This window comes from Quercus suber, unplaced genomic scaffold (assembly GCF_002906115.3).
Source record: "Quercus suber isolate HL8 unplaced genomic scaffold, Cork oak 2.0 scaffold_495, whole genome shotgun sequence".
Classification (NCBI taxonomy): Eukaryota; Viridiplantae; Streptophyta; class Magnoliopsida; order Fagales; family Fagaceae; genus Quercus; species Quercus suber.
The window spans coordinates 138,094-156,137 of NW_027069944.1; the positions used below are offsets into that span (position 1 = coordinate 138,094).

Here is an 18,044-nt window from a genome sequence, read left to right on the forward strand (position 1 = left end):
TAGATACATACCTGATACTACTAAAAAAATATTAAATACCAACATTTTATTCTGACAGCTGGGAGGTAGAGAACAATTGGAGAAGGTTATCTTAGTTTTTTGGTAATTCGGTTTACTTCTATGATGTGATTAATGCAAACAATATTCATCAACAACTCCTACAAATTTGTTTAGGAATAATTACAACATGCTGTTTACCCCGTAACTTGAACATTTTTCTCCTAAACCTCCAAGCACTTTATGTATTGAGAAGTGTCAATTCAGCTACAAGGCCTTTGACAATTTGTTTAGGAATATGTGTTGGAAGAAAAGGTGATTAAAGTTATAAATATCTAGTGAGACAATTTTTTTCATAATTTGTCAAGATTAGGGGTAGCAATTCGTGTTCGCGTGTCGGGTTTGGGTCGTGTCAAGTCATGAGTATTTGACTACATAGGTCAACACTAACCCGACATGTTTATTAAACAAGTCAAGATTCCTCAATCCTAACACGACCAAGTTATTAAACGGGTCAGTCGTGTCGACCTGTTTATCAAATTTTATCAAATGAAAAAAAAAATTATGAAAAAACAAACAAATAAATATTTTTAATATAAAATTCATAACTAACGAGTAATTGTATCACAAATAATCATTCAAAACTAAAGCATATCCCAATATCACAAATAATCAACCACAATATGTCAAAGAAAATAAATCATAACAACTAATATATTTTGTAGGGTTGGGATTTGTGGCCCAAGCCCAAAACAATTAATTTGTAGAGTATGGGTGAAAGAGTTAGGTTAGGTATGGGATCAACAACAATGAACCACAACTTTCAAGCACACACCAACATGAGTTTACACGCAAAGAAGGAATATTCGAAGAGCTACCTTATTGATTATCTGATGAACACAGATATTAGGGTTACAATTTAGTTCTTTTTCTCTTTTTTTGTCCCCCTTCTCCGTTAGGAGCTTCTTTCCTTTATATAACCTCCCTTCTCTTCATCTCCATCGCCCACTTGTACCTCATCCGTGAGTCTACTTGAGTACGTGTCACGTCAAGCATTTTCTTTAGCTCTGTGTGAGTAGCGGTAGGTGAGGATACACTATTCAGGGGTCTTCTCCACATAAATGCGGTCAAAAAAGTTGCTGCAGAGCATTAAATATGGTGGTAGCAGCTTTCCCTTTAGATATTTCTCCATCCTTATCTTTTCCCAGTGCACTCAGAGCTTATCTTGATCAGGTGGAGTCCTCGGAAGATCATTTTGACCTTTTATACGCTCAATTGATCTATACTATTCGTATCAGAGGATTATAACCTCTTCGGACAGAAGATATCCTTTTTGGATTGTAATCATTCTTCCCTCTGAGGGTATCACTTCCAGATGGGCCCTGCCCTTGCCATCTCCTTCTTCTCGGTCACACAATAGCTCTCATATGGGCTCTCGGCCCACTATGTTGGACTGGGCCATTTTCCCCCCACATGTTTATATACCTAGAGTTTGAAGGATATATTGGTAAAATGCTATTTAATTAAACAAATCAGACGGGTTAAACGGGTTCTATGTGTTCAACACTAACCCAACCCGTTTATTAAACAAGTCTGCCGTGTCAACGACTCAACCTGAATATAACACAAACCCGCTAAGTCTCAACCCATAACCTGTTAATTTCGTGTCATATCGTGTCAGGTTCGCAAGTCGTATCAAATTTTGCCACCCCTAGTCAAGATGACAGTTTTTTTTTTTCTTAATGAATAGAAGCATTGATTAAATTAAAAGGAAATATTAATTGATGCTTTATGAGCATTAATTAATTTAGGAACTATCTTAAGAAATTTTTTATAGTAAGAGAACAAAAGTAATTAGTTGTTTTTACTGTTTTTTATATTTTTCATAAGAATAGTGTTAAAATTTTCTTAAAATAATTTATTAACAATTATCCTAAAGGCACCTATTAACAAATCTTATATTAAATACTCCCTCGTCCCACTTTTTTTGTCCTATTTGAAAAGTCAAGCTTTTTTAAAAGAACATCATTTATTGTCTTGTCTACTTTTTAAAAATGTATAAGTTTTCAAAACTACCCTTAAAAAAATTTATCAAAAAATTGAATTAGTAAATTAATAGGGGTATAATAGGAATATTAGTAAATTAATGACTTTTATTTTTAAAAACATGACAATATTTTGGGATATCTCAAAATAGAATAGAGGACAAAAAAAGTGGGACGGAGGGAGTAATAAAATGGTTAAGCAATTAAACTTGTGTGTGTTTTGATTGGGAGGTGGGTGAGTTCGTGGTATTAACAAGTCTGTCACTTGTTCATGATTTTTATTTAAAAAATGCATTGTAATCAAAATAGTATCACATAACACACACGGTATTCAAGAATTGCAAGCTTCATTAGGTTTAAATATTAATGGCGGATGAAATAGTGACCTAAATTAGGTTGATGCTTTCGTCCATAAGAATCTCTCGGGTTTATTTATTTATTTATAGATAGATATTATTTAAGTTTATGATATTTACTTTGTGATTATTTCTCTTTATCATCAAGTCAAAACATTAATTACTAATTGTATATCACACTAGCTAAGGCATGTGAGAATGTTGACATTATCGCTGTGCACCCTTAGCGCGATAACTACTCAATAAGTATTAAGTACTTGTAAAGTGTGGGGGACAAGGGCTGGGGTTTAAGTCTTTAGAGGGGAGCTTCACACGTATATACACTTAGATTAGGCTATAATAGAATTTATATCTTATATATATATATATATAAAGAATGCTGGAATGGTTGGATCTGGGAATAGCTGTGAGCAAAAGAAAAGGAACGCTGGTTGAAGAAGGGATCTTTGGCTTGTGCCAACAACGTGACCATCTTGGGAAAGAGTGAGATTTGCACCTGACATGGACAACTAGCACTTGCACAAAAGGGAGATAGCGATTAGCGACCCCCCATAGTCAAATGTTATAGAACATCCCTTATTGGCTGGGCTTGTGCTGGACCACTGTTAAAGACACGTATATCACTCCTAACATCCTTGATATCTCTTTCATTGTCCAAGGTTTGCCCCCCCCACGTAGTAACAGAGCTGCCCTCAGTCCCACTACCCTAACATTGGTGTGCTTTATCTCTCCTCCAGTAAAAGAAAAGGAACGCTGGTTGAAGAAGGGATCTTTGGCCCGTGCCAACGGCGTGACCATCTTGGGAAAGAGTGAGATTTGCACCTAACATGAACAACTAGCACTTGCACAAAATGGAGATAGTAACCCCCCATAGTCAAATGTTATAGAACACCCCTTATTAGCTGGGCTTGTGCTAGACCACTGTTAAAGACACTTGTATCACTCCTAACATCCTTGATATCCCTTTTCTTATCCAAGGTTTGGCCCCCACGTAGTAACGGAGCCGCCCTCAGTCCCACTACCCTGACATTGGTGTGCTTTATCTCTCCTCCAGCCACTACATAGTATAGTAGTTGATTTTAAGATTCAAATGGAGGAATAACGATTTGACACCTGTCCTTATGTACTTGGTAGCATTCCTTGGACTATAAGAGGAATATGATGTTGAACTATTAAGGCAAGAACCAAGAGAGAAAAAACAAAGAGAACAACTAGAAAGTTTGGGTAGGAAAGTGAGGTAGAGAGAAAAGTATCATTTGGGAAGGAATATCACCATTGTACAAAACCTTCATTTTCTTGACATAATAGAAAAATAGAAGAGAGCAAGGGCCATTCCCCTTTGCTCACCTGTAGTTTTTCATCCATTTCAAAGGGTTTTCCACGTATTTCTCGTGTCTTCTTTACTTTTCATGTTAGACTTTATCTTTCTCTTGACATCAAAGTGTTAAAACTTTCATTTTTAGTATTCTTAGGCTTTTTCACTTAAATGTAGTATTAGATCTATCACACACTCTCTTACACTACTTGATAATCTAACTTGTGTGTACACTATTAGGTAAGCAAAATTCAATTTTAAGTCCCATATTTAACCAAGAAAAAAAGTATCAATTAGCTAGTTAAAAACCTATAAACATTTTAAAACTTTCATTTCTCAATCTAAAACCCATAATCTTATACGGTAAGAGTTCCCTTCCCATTTTTGAAATTTGAAAAATACAGTAACTCTCATGGGCATGGCAATCAGAATTGCACTTGTATAGGAATTGTTTTCACAAACGAGAAGTTGGCAACCTTCGGGTAACAAACTACTAGACACATAAAGTATTATTATTATTATTATTATTTGGTTGCTTAACGTCACATAAAGTATTAATAACTATTCAAGTTGACCAATATATTATGTTGTGGAAATTTATGTAGTATAAAAAGATATATCTGTGCAAGGGTAACATCAAAGTTGTGTTCCAAAATAAAATATCATTATGGTTGAGTACTTTAGCTGATGTCATGAGAACCAGTCTACAAGTTTCTGTGAATATGAATATATATATATATATATATATATATAAAATAAATAAATAAAAACTAAAAAAAAAAAAAACTAAAACTTTATTATATATGTTGTTGAAACTTTTGTCCAAACTCACCTTTTATAATAACTAGCCGCTAACTTGTGTCATGCACAAAAAAATTTTATGTTAAAATTTTCAAAATTACATGTTTAAAATTTGAATGGCACGAAACAATATTTGTTGTTTCCTACAAAATAGAGCCCATAAATAGTTTGGATTTGGTCCCAAAAATTTTAAAAGGAGAACAATTTTACCCTTCTGTATGGGGTTGGTTCAATTTTGGACCCTTAAATGTAGGATTGGTTTGGATTTTATCTTTTAAATTTAGGATTGATTCAATTTTGGTCTTTTAAATATGTAGTTGGTTCAATTTTCCTTGAAATAAGAATACATTAGCATAGTCGCATAATGACCAAATCCTAAATTTTTAAATTTTATGAAAAAATCAAACTTCAACCAAATTTTAGGGACAAAAAAGGTTAATGTACCCAAAAATCTAATTTCTTCAAAAGCTTATAGAAGAGCATGAGAAATTTCTCAAAAACTTTGTCAGAATTAATCTAGGGTCCGTTTGGATAGAACTTATTTGGCTGAAACTGAAAACTGAAAACACTATAGCAAAATAATTTTTAAATGTGTGAATAGTACCGTGAGACCTATTTTTAATGAAAAAATTGCTGAAAAGTAAAGTTTGTGGGTCCCGTGCACTGTTCACGGGACCCATTGGACTAATAAAAAGGGCTGAAAAGTCAACAATATATGGCTACTGTTCATGAATAGTATCTGTTTATCCCCCTAAACACATGCGCAGCAGCAGAACAAAAAAAAAAAAAAAAAGGAAGAAAACATAAAATAAAAAACGCAACGCGCAATAAGTCCTATCCAAACCTACACCTAATATTCAAAACTTAGAATCCGGTCAACATACTTCACATATTCAAGACCTATCAGCATTAATACCATATGTCTTTAATCCAGGGGTATATGCACAATCCAAAAAATTCAAAACTCATTTTATACCTATTTCATATCAAAACATAAAAAACTGGTAACATATTATATGCAAAAAGTATAATATCAAGTATCAACTTATAATAGCCAACCAACAACATCAATGGCTTTGAAAAATTTAAAGCTTCAAAGTCACAAACCTACCTCAAAGTTCACAACAATGCCTCTAAACTCAATGTCTAACCTACCAAGTTTGCAAACATATAATCCAAGTTGTCAACTATTTAGAGTGTTCCATACGAAAGTACGAAATTCCAAAATTAAATCATAAAGGGAAAAAAAATTCAAAATTTAAACTTGAAAAATCCAAAATACTAAATAAATAAAAAAAGAAGTGAAATAAGGAACAAACCCTTTCTCATTATGATTGAAGTGTTCTTTTGTCTTGTTAGGAGGCTAGCAGTTTATTTTATAGTCTTTGTATATAGCACTAATTTTATGTTTTTGACTTTCTGTTATGCTTCTTGCATTTTTTCCCCTGCCTCTCTCAATTTTTCTTCATGCTTCTTCTTCAACGCTCCTCTCTTAACATACTTTTGTTGGGCTTTGTGGAGCCTAGTTTATTTTTGGCCTAGCCCATTGTAACCCTATAAGTAGGATATAAAAGGCCGTTTTTATCATTAGGGTTTCAAGACTACTACTGTTGTTGTGTTTTTAGAGAGAGAAAAAAAAACACTGTAGCCGCACTTTGTATTTTTCCCTGATAATAGTGAAATCCCTGCAACTCCGTGGACGTAGGCAATTTGCCGAACCACGTAAATACTGTCTTGTGCGTGTGATTATTTTTCTTTGACGTGTGTTTTCTCTATTTTTTTTGTCTCTCACAGGTTGGAATTTTGGTTAAATTCCTAACAACTGGTATCAGAGCCTAGGGTTAGGTTTGAGTGAGAGCAATGGCAGAGGAAGCAGGAAAGGCGTCTGGAATAGAAAAGTTTGATGGCATAGACTTCGCGTATTGGAGGATGCAGATTGAAGATTATCTCTATGGGAGGAAATTGCATCTGCCTCTTTTGGGGACAAAACTTGAGGCGATGAAGGCTGATGAATGAGCTCTTCTTGACAGACAGGTATTAGGAGTTATCAGGTTAACTCTGTCTAGGTCTGTTGCACATAATGTTGTAAAGGAGAAGACCACAGCAGATCTGATGAAGGCTTTGTCTGGTATGTATGAAAAGCCGTCAGCAAACAACAAGGTGCATCTGATGAAGAAACTGTTCAATTTGAAGATGGCAGAGAATGCATCAGTAGCACAACATCTGAACGAATTTAATACTATCACAAATCAATTGTCGTCTGTAGAAATTGATTTTGATGATGAGATTCGTGCTCTGATCGTCTTGGCTTCTTTGCCAAACAGTTGGGAGGCAATGAGGATGGCAGTAAGTAATTCTACAGGAAAGGAAAAGCTCAAGTACAATGATATTCGAGATTTAATTCTGGCTGAGGAGATTCGCAGAAGAGATGCAGGTGAAACCTCAGGATCTGGTTCTGCCCTAAACCTTGAGACAAGAGGCAGAGGTAATAACAGAAATTCAAATCGAGGCAGATCAAAATCCAGAAATTCTAATCGGAACAGAAGTAAATCTAGATCAGGCCAACAAGTACAATGCTGGAATTGTGGGAAAACAGGTCACTTTAGGAACCAATGCAAAAGTCCTAAGAAGAAGAATGAAGATGATTCTGCTAATGCTGTAACAGAAGAAGTACAGGATGCATTACTTCTTGCAGTAGACAGTCCACTTGATGATTGGGTTTTGGATTCAGGAGCCTCGTTTCATACCACTCCACACCGAGAAATCATACAGAACTATGCTGCAGGTGATTTTGGTAAGGTGTATTTGGCTGATGGTTCAACCCTGGATGTTGTGGGTATGGGAGATGTCCGGATATTGTTACCCAATGGGTCTGTTTGGTTACTGGAGAAGGTTCGACATATTCCTGACCTAAGGAGGAATCTGATTTCTGTTGGACAACTTGATGATGAAGGGCATGCAATACTATTTGTTGGTGGTACTTGGAAGGTTACAAAGGGAGCTAGAGTATTGGCTCGTGGAAAGAAGACTGGCACTCTCTATATGACCTCAAGTCCAAGAGACACAATTGCAGTTGCTGATGCAAGTACTGATACAAGCCTATGGCACCGCAGGCTTGGTCACATGAGTGAGAAAGGGATGAAGATGCTGCTGTCAAAAGGAAAACTACCAGAATTGAAGTCCATTGATTTTGACATGTGTGAAAGCTGCATCTTAGGAAAGCAGAAAAAGGTGAGTTTTTTGAAAACTGGCAGGACACCGAAGGCAGAAAAATTGGAGTTAGTACACACTGATTTGTGGGGGCCTTCTCCGGTTGCATCCCTTGGAGGTTCCAGGTACTACATCACTTTCATTGATGATTCAAGCAGAAAGGTATGGGTTTATTTTCTGAAAAATAAATCTGATGTATTTGAAACTTTTAAGAAGTAGAAGGCCATGGTTGAGATAGAAACAGGTTTAAAACTAAAATGTTTGAGGTCTGATAATGGAGGAGAGTACATAGATGGAGGGTTCAGTGAGTATTGTGCTGCACAGGGAATTAGGATGGAAAAGACCATTCCTGGGACACCACAGCAGAATGGTGTGGCTGAGCGCATGAACAGAACTCTTAATGAGCGTGCTAGGAGTATGAGGTTGCATGCTGGACTACCAAAAACTTTCTGGGCTGATGCTATTAGCACTGCAGCTTACCTGATAAACCGAGGGCCATCAGTTCCCATGGAGTTCAAACTTCCTGAGGAGGTTTGGAGCGGTAAAGAGGTAAAATTTTCCCATTTAAAAGTTTTTGGTTGTGTTTCTTATGTTCATATTGATTCTGATGCTCGTAGTAAACTTGATGCTAAGTCTAAAATATGTTTTTTCATTGGCTATGGTGATGAGAAATTTGGCTATAGGTTTTGGGATGAACAAAACAGGAAAATCATCAGAAGTAGAAATGTGATATTTAATGAACAGGTTATGTACAATGACAGGTCAACTGTAGTATCAAATATTGCAGAGATAGATCAAAAGAAATATGAGTTTGTCAACTTAGATGGATTGACTGAAAGTACTGTCCAGAAAAGGGGTGAAGAAAATAAGGAGAATGCAGATTCACAGGTAGATCAGAGTACACCTGTAGCTGAAGTCCGCAGATCTTCCAGGAACATTAGACCTCCACAGCGTTATTCACCCGCTTTAAATTATATACTATTGACTGATGGTGGTGAGCCAGAGTGTTATGATGAAGCCTTGCAAGATGAAAATTCAAGCAAGTGGGAGTTAGCCATGAAGGATGAGATGGATTCCTTGTTGGGGAATCAGACATGGGAACTGACTAAATTGCCAGTAGGAAAGAAGGCTTTGCATAACAAGTGGGTATACAGAATAAAGAATGAGCATGATAGTAGCAAACGTTACAAGGCTAGATTAGTTGTTAAAGGGTTCCAGCAAAAGGAAGGCATTGACTACACAGGGATATTTTCTCCAGTTGTGAAGATGTCAACAATTAGACTGGTACTGGGAATGGTGGCTGCAGAAAACTTACATCTTGAGCAGTTAGATGTGAAGACAGCATTCCTTCATGGTGATTTGGAGGAAGACCTTTACATGATTCAGTCAGAAGGGTTTATTGTTCAGGGACAAGAGAATCTAGTCTGCAAACTGAGAAAGAGCTTGTATGGCCTAAAACAAGCTCCTAGACAATGGTACAAGAAATTTGACAATTTTATGCATAAAATTGGGTTCAAGAGATGTGAAGCTGATCATTGTTGCTATGTTAAATTCTTTGACAATTCTTATATCATTTTACTGTTGTATGTGGATGATATGCTCATTGCAGGGTCTAGCATTGAGGAGATTAATAATCTGAAGAAGCAACTGTCAAAACAGTTTGCAATGAAGGATTTGGGAGCTGCAAAGCAAATCCTTGGTATGAGAATCATTAGAGACAAGACTAATGGTACATTGAAGCTTTCACAGTCAGAGTATGTGAAGAAAGTTCTCAACAGGTTCAACATGAATGAATCTAAACCAGTGAGCACACCCTTGGGTAGTCATTTCAAACTGAGCAAAGAACAGTCACCGAAGACAGAAGAAGAAAGGGACCATATGAGCAAGGTGCCTTATGCCTCAGTTATTGGCAGCTTGATGTATGCTATGGTGTGTACAAGACCAGACATTGCACATGCAGTGGGAGTTGTGAGCAAATTCATGAGTAGGCCTGGAAAGCAACATTGGGAGGCAGTCAAGTGGATTCTGAAATATCTAAAGGGTTCATCAGATACATGTCTTTGTTTCACAGGTGCAAGTTTGAAGTTGCAAGGTTATGTAGATGCTGATTTTGCTGGCGATATTGATAGTAGAAAGAGTACTACTGGGTTTGTATTTACTCTGGGTGGTACAGTTATATCATGGGCTTCAAATCTACAAAAGATTGTTACTTTGTCTACTACAGAAGCTGAGTATGTTGCAGCAACTGAAGCTGGAAAGGAGATGATTTGGCTACATGGTTTCTTAGATGAATTGGGTAAGAAGCAAGAGATGGGCATTATACACAATGACAGTCAGAGTGCAATCTTTCTTGCCAAAAATTCGGCTTTTCATTCAAAGTCGAAGCATATACAAACAAAATACCACTTTATCCGTTACCTTGTTGAAGATAAACTGGTAATACTTGAGAAGATTTGTGGATCTAAGAACCCAACAGACATGTTGACTAAGGGTGTCACTATTGAGAAGCTGAAGCTATGTGCAGCTTCAGTTGGCCTTCTAGCTTGAGGACAGGAGGATGAGTTGCAGGGACGAGAGATTGCTTTTGGAGGATAGCGGCTGATGTTGATGATTGAACTAGTCTCCAAGTGGGAGATTTGTTGGGCTTTGTGGAGCCTAGTTTATTTTTGGCCTAGCCCATTGTAACCCTATAAGTAGGATATAAAAGGCCGCTTTTATAATTAGGGTTTCAAGACTACTACTATTGTTGTGTTTTTAGAGAGAGAGAAAAAACACTGTAGCCGCACTTTGTATTTTTCCCTGATAATAGTGAAATCCCTGCAACTCCGTGGACGTATGCAATTTGCCGAACCACGTAAATACTGTCTTGTGCGTGTGATTATTTTTCTTTGACGTGTGTTTTCTCTATTTTTTTTGTCTCTCACAGGTTGGAATTTTGGTTAAATTCCTAACAACTCTGTCTTCATATCTCTTTCTTACTCTTTCCTTGGGCTGCCGCCACTCGCTCTCCCTCTCTTCCCTTTTCTCAGTTGCAATCAAATAAACTAAAAGAAAAAGGTTGTGAGTTAAAGAAAAGCTTCACAAATCATCTAAATCAAAAGCATAAAAGTGAAATAAGAAAGAGCAAGGGAATCAAACTTTTGAGGCTCACGGACTCTTGTTGCCACCATCACCAATCTCAAACCCTATGACTTCTACATGGGCAAGTCACTTTCGTCAAACTTGGCATTGAAAAATCAAATAAAAAAAATTAATAATGAGGTAGTAAATTAAAAATCAGAATTTTTTTTATTTAAATAATGTTGATGTGTAAAAATATGAGAGCTCTAAAAAAAGTCAAAAGTTTCGGTTTTATATACATATACTAGCTTTTAAGCGTGCTCGTGAGCGTGTGCTCAGAGTTTTTTTCTATTTTTTTGAGGTAAAGGTTAATAATTTGTATTTATCATAATTTAGAATTTTTTTTTAATTTTTCAAACAAATAAAAATGATAAATTTTAGAAGTAAACAATAACTATAATTTTTTTTTGTGAACATGAAGGGAAAAAAAATCTTAAATTTTAGGAAATTCATTTTTTGAATTTAAAATGAAATTTGTTATTTGATATTTATGATCCTATTTTTGAATGAAGTTAACCTTCATTAATGAGGGTATTTTTGAATCATATAAAAAGTCCAGTTAAAAGAGAAGAATCCTCTTATATATAGGGTCTGTTTGAGATCCGCTTATTTTGCTAAAATTGAAAACTTTTTACTGAAAGTATTGTAGATAAATATAAATGTTAACTAAAACAGTACAGTAGAATTCATAAATAGTACTAAAAAGTGCAGTGAGACTCATGAATAGTAGCAAAAATAAGCTAAATAGTAAAATAAGTTAGTAAAAATAATTTTTGTCAAACGGACACATAGTATAGATATATATAGATAATGAAATTATTATCTAAATTTCATGTTCAAATAAATTTTGTACAGTTTTGGTGAAAATCTTTCACTTTTTTCAAACTTTTATCGATCTTAACAAAATCATAAATTTAGAATAGAATTCAGCAAAAAAGTACTATCATATGTTTGTGTGTGTGTGTGTGTGTTTTTTTTTTTTGGCCTTGAGCATGCTAATACACTATATTTATCTATGATATACTGCCAGGAACGATTCCACCTTCCTGGTGGGCTTTTACGTCTTATACAGTTTAACCTCTTTCGTCAACTTTATTAATTATGTATTTGGATAAGTCTTTTTTAATTGGTTTATTCTGTTTGAAATATATTTTGTTTAAATATAGTTGTATGTTACAACCTGTACCTTAAAAGACGGTGAAGTTTTATAATTAAAAAAATTTGTAATTAGTCAAATTAACTAAATAAGTTGGATTCTTCTATATATATATATATATATATAAAACTAAATAAATTAGAAAATAAACCCGTACAAACTTAACCTAACAAATATAATTGTAATGAGTTTTTTTTTTTTTTTTTTTAAAGTTTAATATTGTACGGAATTTAAATGAGTTTTTATTTTTTTATTTTTTTAAAATTGAATTTGCACTATAGTTATACTATGGCCTTTAGGAGAAACCTGACTGGTTGAGGAATTTATTTTTGGAAACTACTGGTTGAGGAAAATTATGAATTAAGACATGAGTCATAAGTCATGAGGAATGAGTCCCCACCAGCCATTTGTAATTGAATAATGTGGTCCTAGAATTTGCGCACAAGGCCACACGGCTCGCCCAACCATCAGTTTGATGTAGAAAATTATAGATTTTTAACAATAATAATTGCTTGTGGGGGTTTTTTTTTTTGGTTGAGAGTTCTTTTCGATTTGATTTATATTCCATGGCTTCAGATAGATCATTAATATCGTTTTTACTCCTGAAAGAAAACATAGTACTAGGCATGGGCACAAGGTGGAGTTTAATACACAACATATCACACAATATACCTTTTTTTTTTTTTTTTTTGCAGTGAATTTCAAGCTCAAACAAAGGAACAAAGTTTTGATAGGTTGACCCCTAAAGCAAAATTTTGTCACTTTTTATGAATGGATGGGAATGAGCAATCTTGATTTATTTGTTGAGGGTTCATAAGCTTTTGTTCTTATAGATTATTTTATTTTACTTAAAAAATAAATCGGGTAAAAGTACAATTGTGTTGAAAAAAAAAATTGAAACCTTTTTATATAAGCTGAATTACTACGCGGCATTCCCCATAACCCACCACTTGTCAAAATATACTGCAAAGTGTTGCAGGGACGCGTCAATGGCCAAGCCACCAAAAATAAGACAAGAAAAAAATGATGATAAATAGAAAGATCGAGGGTCAGTCAATGAAGCTATCAATGTCCAAATAAAAATGCCATGTAGTGGCAAGTGTAGGTGGAAATGAGAATCACGAAGCTGTCAACCACTTCTAGAGGTGGTAAAGCCATGGCTAGCTACTGTGAAATTGGAGGTAAAAAGTATGAGAGGAATAGGATAGATAGCTATAGAGTGAGATGCAGCTTCAGCAATCAATCCCACTATTGTACTCCCCTACAGGAATCCTCAATGGAAAACAATGGTGATTGCTGAAGAAATTAAGGAATTAGCTTTTAGGAACTGCGAATTTGGGATCAAGATTTCCTAGAGTTTATAAAGTAATTTCACCACGAAGATCTTACAAGTTACAATACTAACAATTTATGGTTAGATAAATGGTTGAGATTTTATCACATCTTTAATTTTGTTTTTCTCTGCTTCTTTTTTATGATAATTCGATAATTGTAATGAGAAAGTAAATCAGTTGAGTTATAAGACTCTTGATTACCTGTTCAATATCTTAAATGGAATGGATACCAAAATAATGTCAAACTGTCAATTAGTATTTGTTTAAATGTTAATAAGGTGACAAAATTTATAATAATCATTCATTAGATTATAAATACCGGAATTTTCCTAGAAATTCCCCTAAGAACTCTAGTGAATTTCAGTGCCTTGTTTAGTTGAGGTAGAAAAAGAAAAGAAAAAAAGAAGAAGGAGAAGTAATACAACGGCCCATGATTTAGGAAAATGGGCCTTATCTTATTAAATTGATGGACCAGTCCTCAGAAGGGACCTCCCTTGACGAGTTTCCACTTTCCAAAGCCCGGTTAAGTGGAGTGAGTGCTCATTACTCAATTCTGTATGTGTTAATGTTTCCTAATTACTGATTACATTTGCCTATGTTCCTAGCAAATTATTTTTGGAGTTCACTTTAAAAAACCATTGAGATATAATCTAGTTGATCAAATTGACAATTTTATTTTATTGTTCATAAACTGTTCCCCAAAACCCATCGATGCACAGAGTTAGTCAAACCAATCAATTTCTAGTCAGCAAAAAGGGCACCCATGATGAGAATTGGTAACGAAAAAAACTGTCCGTAATTATACTAATGTCGTTCATAATTTAACAAATATGATGTTATATATGTATCCTCACTATATTATACAAAACATAAATTCATTCCCCACATCTATTTCGATATGTGCTACATTATGATGCTTGGTGTACAAGAAAGATTTTATTATATTTCAGTTAATTTATTTTTTGATATCAATTGTATTTTTATTTTATGAAATTTTATTTTCATTTCAAAAGTCTAGGGTATTTTTATCATTTAATAAGTAAGGTTTCCCACACCAATTAAAATTAGGATTTTGTATTCCTGTATAAGCAAATTATTGTACTCCTTTCTAATTATGATGATTTTGAAGAATGACAGTTTGTTTTGATTTTATGTAATGACTCCAACTAATTCGGTACAACTCTTAATGGGTTTTCCTCGCTTGGTGCTAACTCCAAGCAAGTCTATGTGCTGATTTCTAGGTTCCTAACTTTTAGTTTCCTATGTCTTTCAATTTTATTGTTGCAAAATTCTGATTTTCATGTGTGACATTCCCATTTCAACCCTTCTTTTATCACTAATGTTCATTTTGCATTATAAAATCTCAAATTTGCATTGCAATGAGGCCCCATAGCAAGAACGGTAATCCCCATTCAAAAAAATTCACTTACTGCTAGCAGTGATGTCAATTACAATCGCTTAACTTCCCAAATATGAATGGTAGTCTCATTAAGGTGATAATCACATACTATATACCCTTGTGTCCACAGAGAAAATAAATCGTGCCAGGATGCTAATGAGAGTCCTAGTATTTATGGCCAAATTTGCTTCCCTAGGGAATAGACAAATCTGTATGAATAGATATATCATATCAACCCTAAAACAAACAACCTTACCCAAAACCGGTTTCTCTCTAACCCAAACAAATATCGCATTTGTGAAACAAGACCATCCACCAAGAGAAGTTATTATATGTGAGAGCAATATTATGGTTTGATTAATTGCCTCGCACTAATTCACTACCATACACTAACAACTTTACAAACAATCTAATTTAAATGAAAATTGCTCATATGAAAAATTGAAAAACAAATATATATAAATAAACTCCATCTTAAAATTTAGGTAGGAAGTACTAATAGTTTATACCATCTAGAATTGCACAAAATACAACAAACTCACCTACACAAGAACTGAGGAAAAAAAAAAAAAAAAAAAAACTAACACCTTGCAGCCAACACACCAAGAAATCACCCTCCATTTGTCTGTGGGTTAGCCTCATAATCCCTGAACAGCCAGGAAAAAAAAAGTGAAAATCCATTAAAGCATCACTTGAAATAAAACAATAGCAATGATTATATACATACAATTCTTCTTTCATTAATTTTGATACATTTTAAGCAAGGGAGGTGATTGTCACAATAACTTATTTAAAGAAATTGAGCATTTTGTCACATATAATAGAATGTAAAAACTGTCACCTTTTTTTCCATCAGTTGGGGCAATTCCACCTCTTGTGCCCTATCTCCCCACAGGAGAAACATCAAGTTTTAGACCTTTTCCTACTGTCATTGTCACTTGTATATCCTGATTGCTCTCTTTCAAAAGATGCGTCGCTAACGTTTTTCTCTTCATCTTTATCATGATCCCTTTCTAGTATTGCACAACAGGATAAAAGTTCGTGCAATCCCCAATTCTTTTTACTACGTTCATATTCAAGTTGCAGATACGAAAAATGTGGAGGAAGAAGAGAATCCACAGCCATTGTAACAAGATAAGAATCATCAGAGAAACCCATAAAATTCACAGCTCTCAACCTTGAGTAAATACCTGCCATCTTCTTAATGTGTTCAATGACACTCCCTTCACCATCAAACTTCATACTTGCTAACTTGCGATGGAGTGAATAGACCTCATCTTCCTCCATTTTCATAAATAAAGCCTCAAGAGCATCAAAAAACTGTTTGGCACTGCCAGTACTGTCATGCACAAGACCGCGAATACCAAAATCAGTCTTGGCTTTCATAATCAAAAGGCTTAAGCGATTACTTTTCTCCCATGTTTCATATTCAGCTGCATCGGTTGGTTTTTCTTTGTAAAGAGCAATATCTAGGTCCAATAAACCAAGTACAATTTGCAAATCGGTTTTCCACTTTGTCCAGCTCTCAAAATTCAGATCCTCCAAAGTCTTCATGGCAGAAAAATGACTCATCATGGCTAAGGCGTGCGTTAATGTTTTGGAAAAAATGGAAAACAAAATCAATCTCACAAATCAATAGGAATATACTATATACACACTTATTGTGTTTGTGGGCATCAAGGCATTCCCACAAATGTATTTTATAAAATTGATACTTCTTGTTTCAGTTTTGTTGCATTTTTAAAAACCTCACTTTTTTCTAGGAATAACTTATTTCAAATAGCACATTTTCAAAAAGTTGAAAAATAAGTTGTATCAAACAGACGTATATCTAACAGAATTAAGGCTTAGGCCATCATGTATATATCAACATTAAAATAAATCTGCACACATGCACTCACATAAAAGCCGTAATCAAACACATGTAATAGGTGTGTTTCTCAGTATAGATTTTGATAAAGAGTCCCAATTGTTGCTCTAAGCCTAGGAGTTCATGATAAACCCATATAAAGCCCTTGGGGTTCAAGGTTGACTTCCTAATTCTTCTCTAATTTAGTAGTAGAAGTGCGCAAAAGATATATATATATATATATAATTTTTTTTTTCAAAAAGGGAAGAGAAATTTAAATTTTAAACCTTTAGGTCATCTCCGTTAGAATCACCAAAAAATGTTAGTCGAGTTACAAGACTCTTGACATAAAACTAATATCACTAAATAACTGTCACAATCAAAAAATTACTTCGAACCGCAGTCAAAGTCAAAGAGAGCAAGGAAATATAAAACACATATCAATTGCAAAACAGGCCAGAAAGCAAAACTCAAAACGACAAGAATGAAAAACAGTGACTTTGATATAAGCATAAAACAATTATTGATCAACCTGACCTGTGTTACCGTCAGGCAGCATCGAGGAACTGAGTTCTACACTGATTATCCTCTTTCCTCTTTTCTTTCAACTTTTCAACTTCGACTCTGTAACTGTAAAAATAAGAAAGAGGTTTTATGATTGTAGAAGTAGAGAGTGGGGCACTGTGAGGCGTGTTAATGTGCAGTTAATATCGTATTATTTGCACCCCTATAAAACGGTATGGTATGGTAGCGTATCGGAAATATAGGGCCACTCACTCACGTTATCCGATATCCACTCCTCAAATTTCGCAGTAATGTAACAGCAATTGAGAACCAAAAACATGGGATACTCTGTTTTGCACGATGACAGCTTCCTTGGTTGTTTGTAATGAGATGCGGCTGATGTCATCCAATTTTGTAACGAAAATTGTAGTGCAGCCAAAATTGTCGTTTCACTGAGAAAAAGAAAACAAGAAAAAATTAAAAGGACCAATAATATATAGAAAATATGATTGAAACTAGTACCCCAAAAAAAAAAAAAAAAGTTTGGTAAAATTTTAATAACCAAAATCACTAGGGTGTTAGGGTTTGACCACCAATATTGTGAAGCATTCAATACCAATCCAATTTAATACACAATCAATAAGGAAACACATAAACTATCTGATTGGAAGATTTAGAAATAAGCTTTATTAATAAACACTCTTTAGTTGATTTTATTCATCAATTGTTCCTACAATTTAGTCTAGAAAATAATAACTTTGCTAGAAAAACTCAAGAAAGTCACATACCTTAAAGGCAATACTATGACAAAAATAATATCTAACAAGATTATTATGTTTTACTAGAGAGATTATAAAACCCTATTCTAATAATAAGAAAAATTCAAGAATAGACTTATGAAAGAATTAGAAATTAAATATCAATCTAACAAAACAATTATGAAAAGAGAACAATTGAT

General features: G+C 34.4%; 1 long non-coding RNA gene across 1 annotated transcript; it reads right to left on the minus strand.

Moving 5' to 3' along the window:
• Nucleotides 1-15,295: 15,295 nt before the first annotated feature.
• On the minus strand, nucleotides 15,296-17,348 carry LOC112005597 (uncharacterized). The gene is made up of 3 exons (XR_010624879.1): nucleotides 17,120-17,348; nucleotides 15,575-16,310; nucleotides 15,296-15,380 (listed from the first exon to the last, which is right to left on the minus strand). It is a non-coding gene; the product is annotated as an uncharacterized LOC112005597 (long non-coding RNA).
• Between the last annotated feature and the right edge of the window lie 696 nt (nucleotides 17,349-18,044).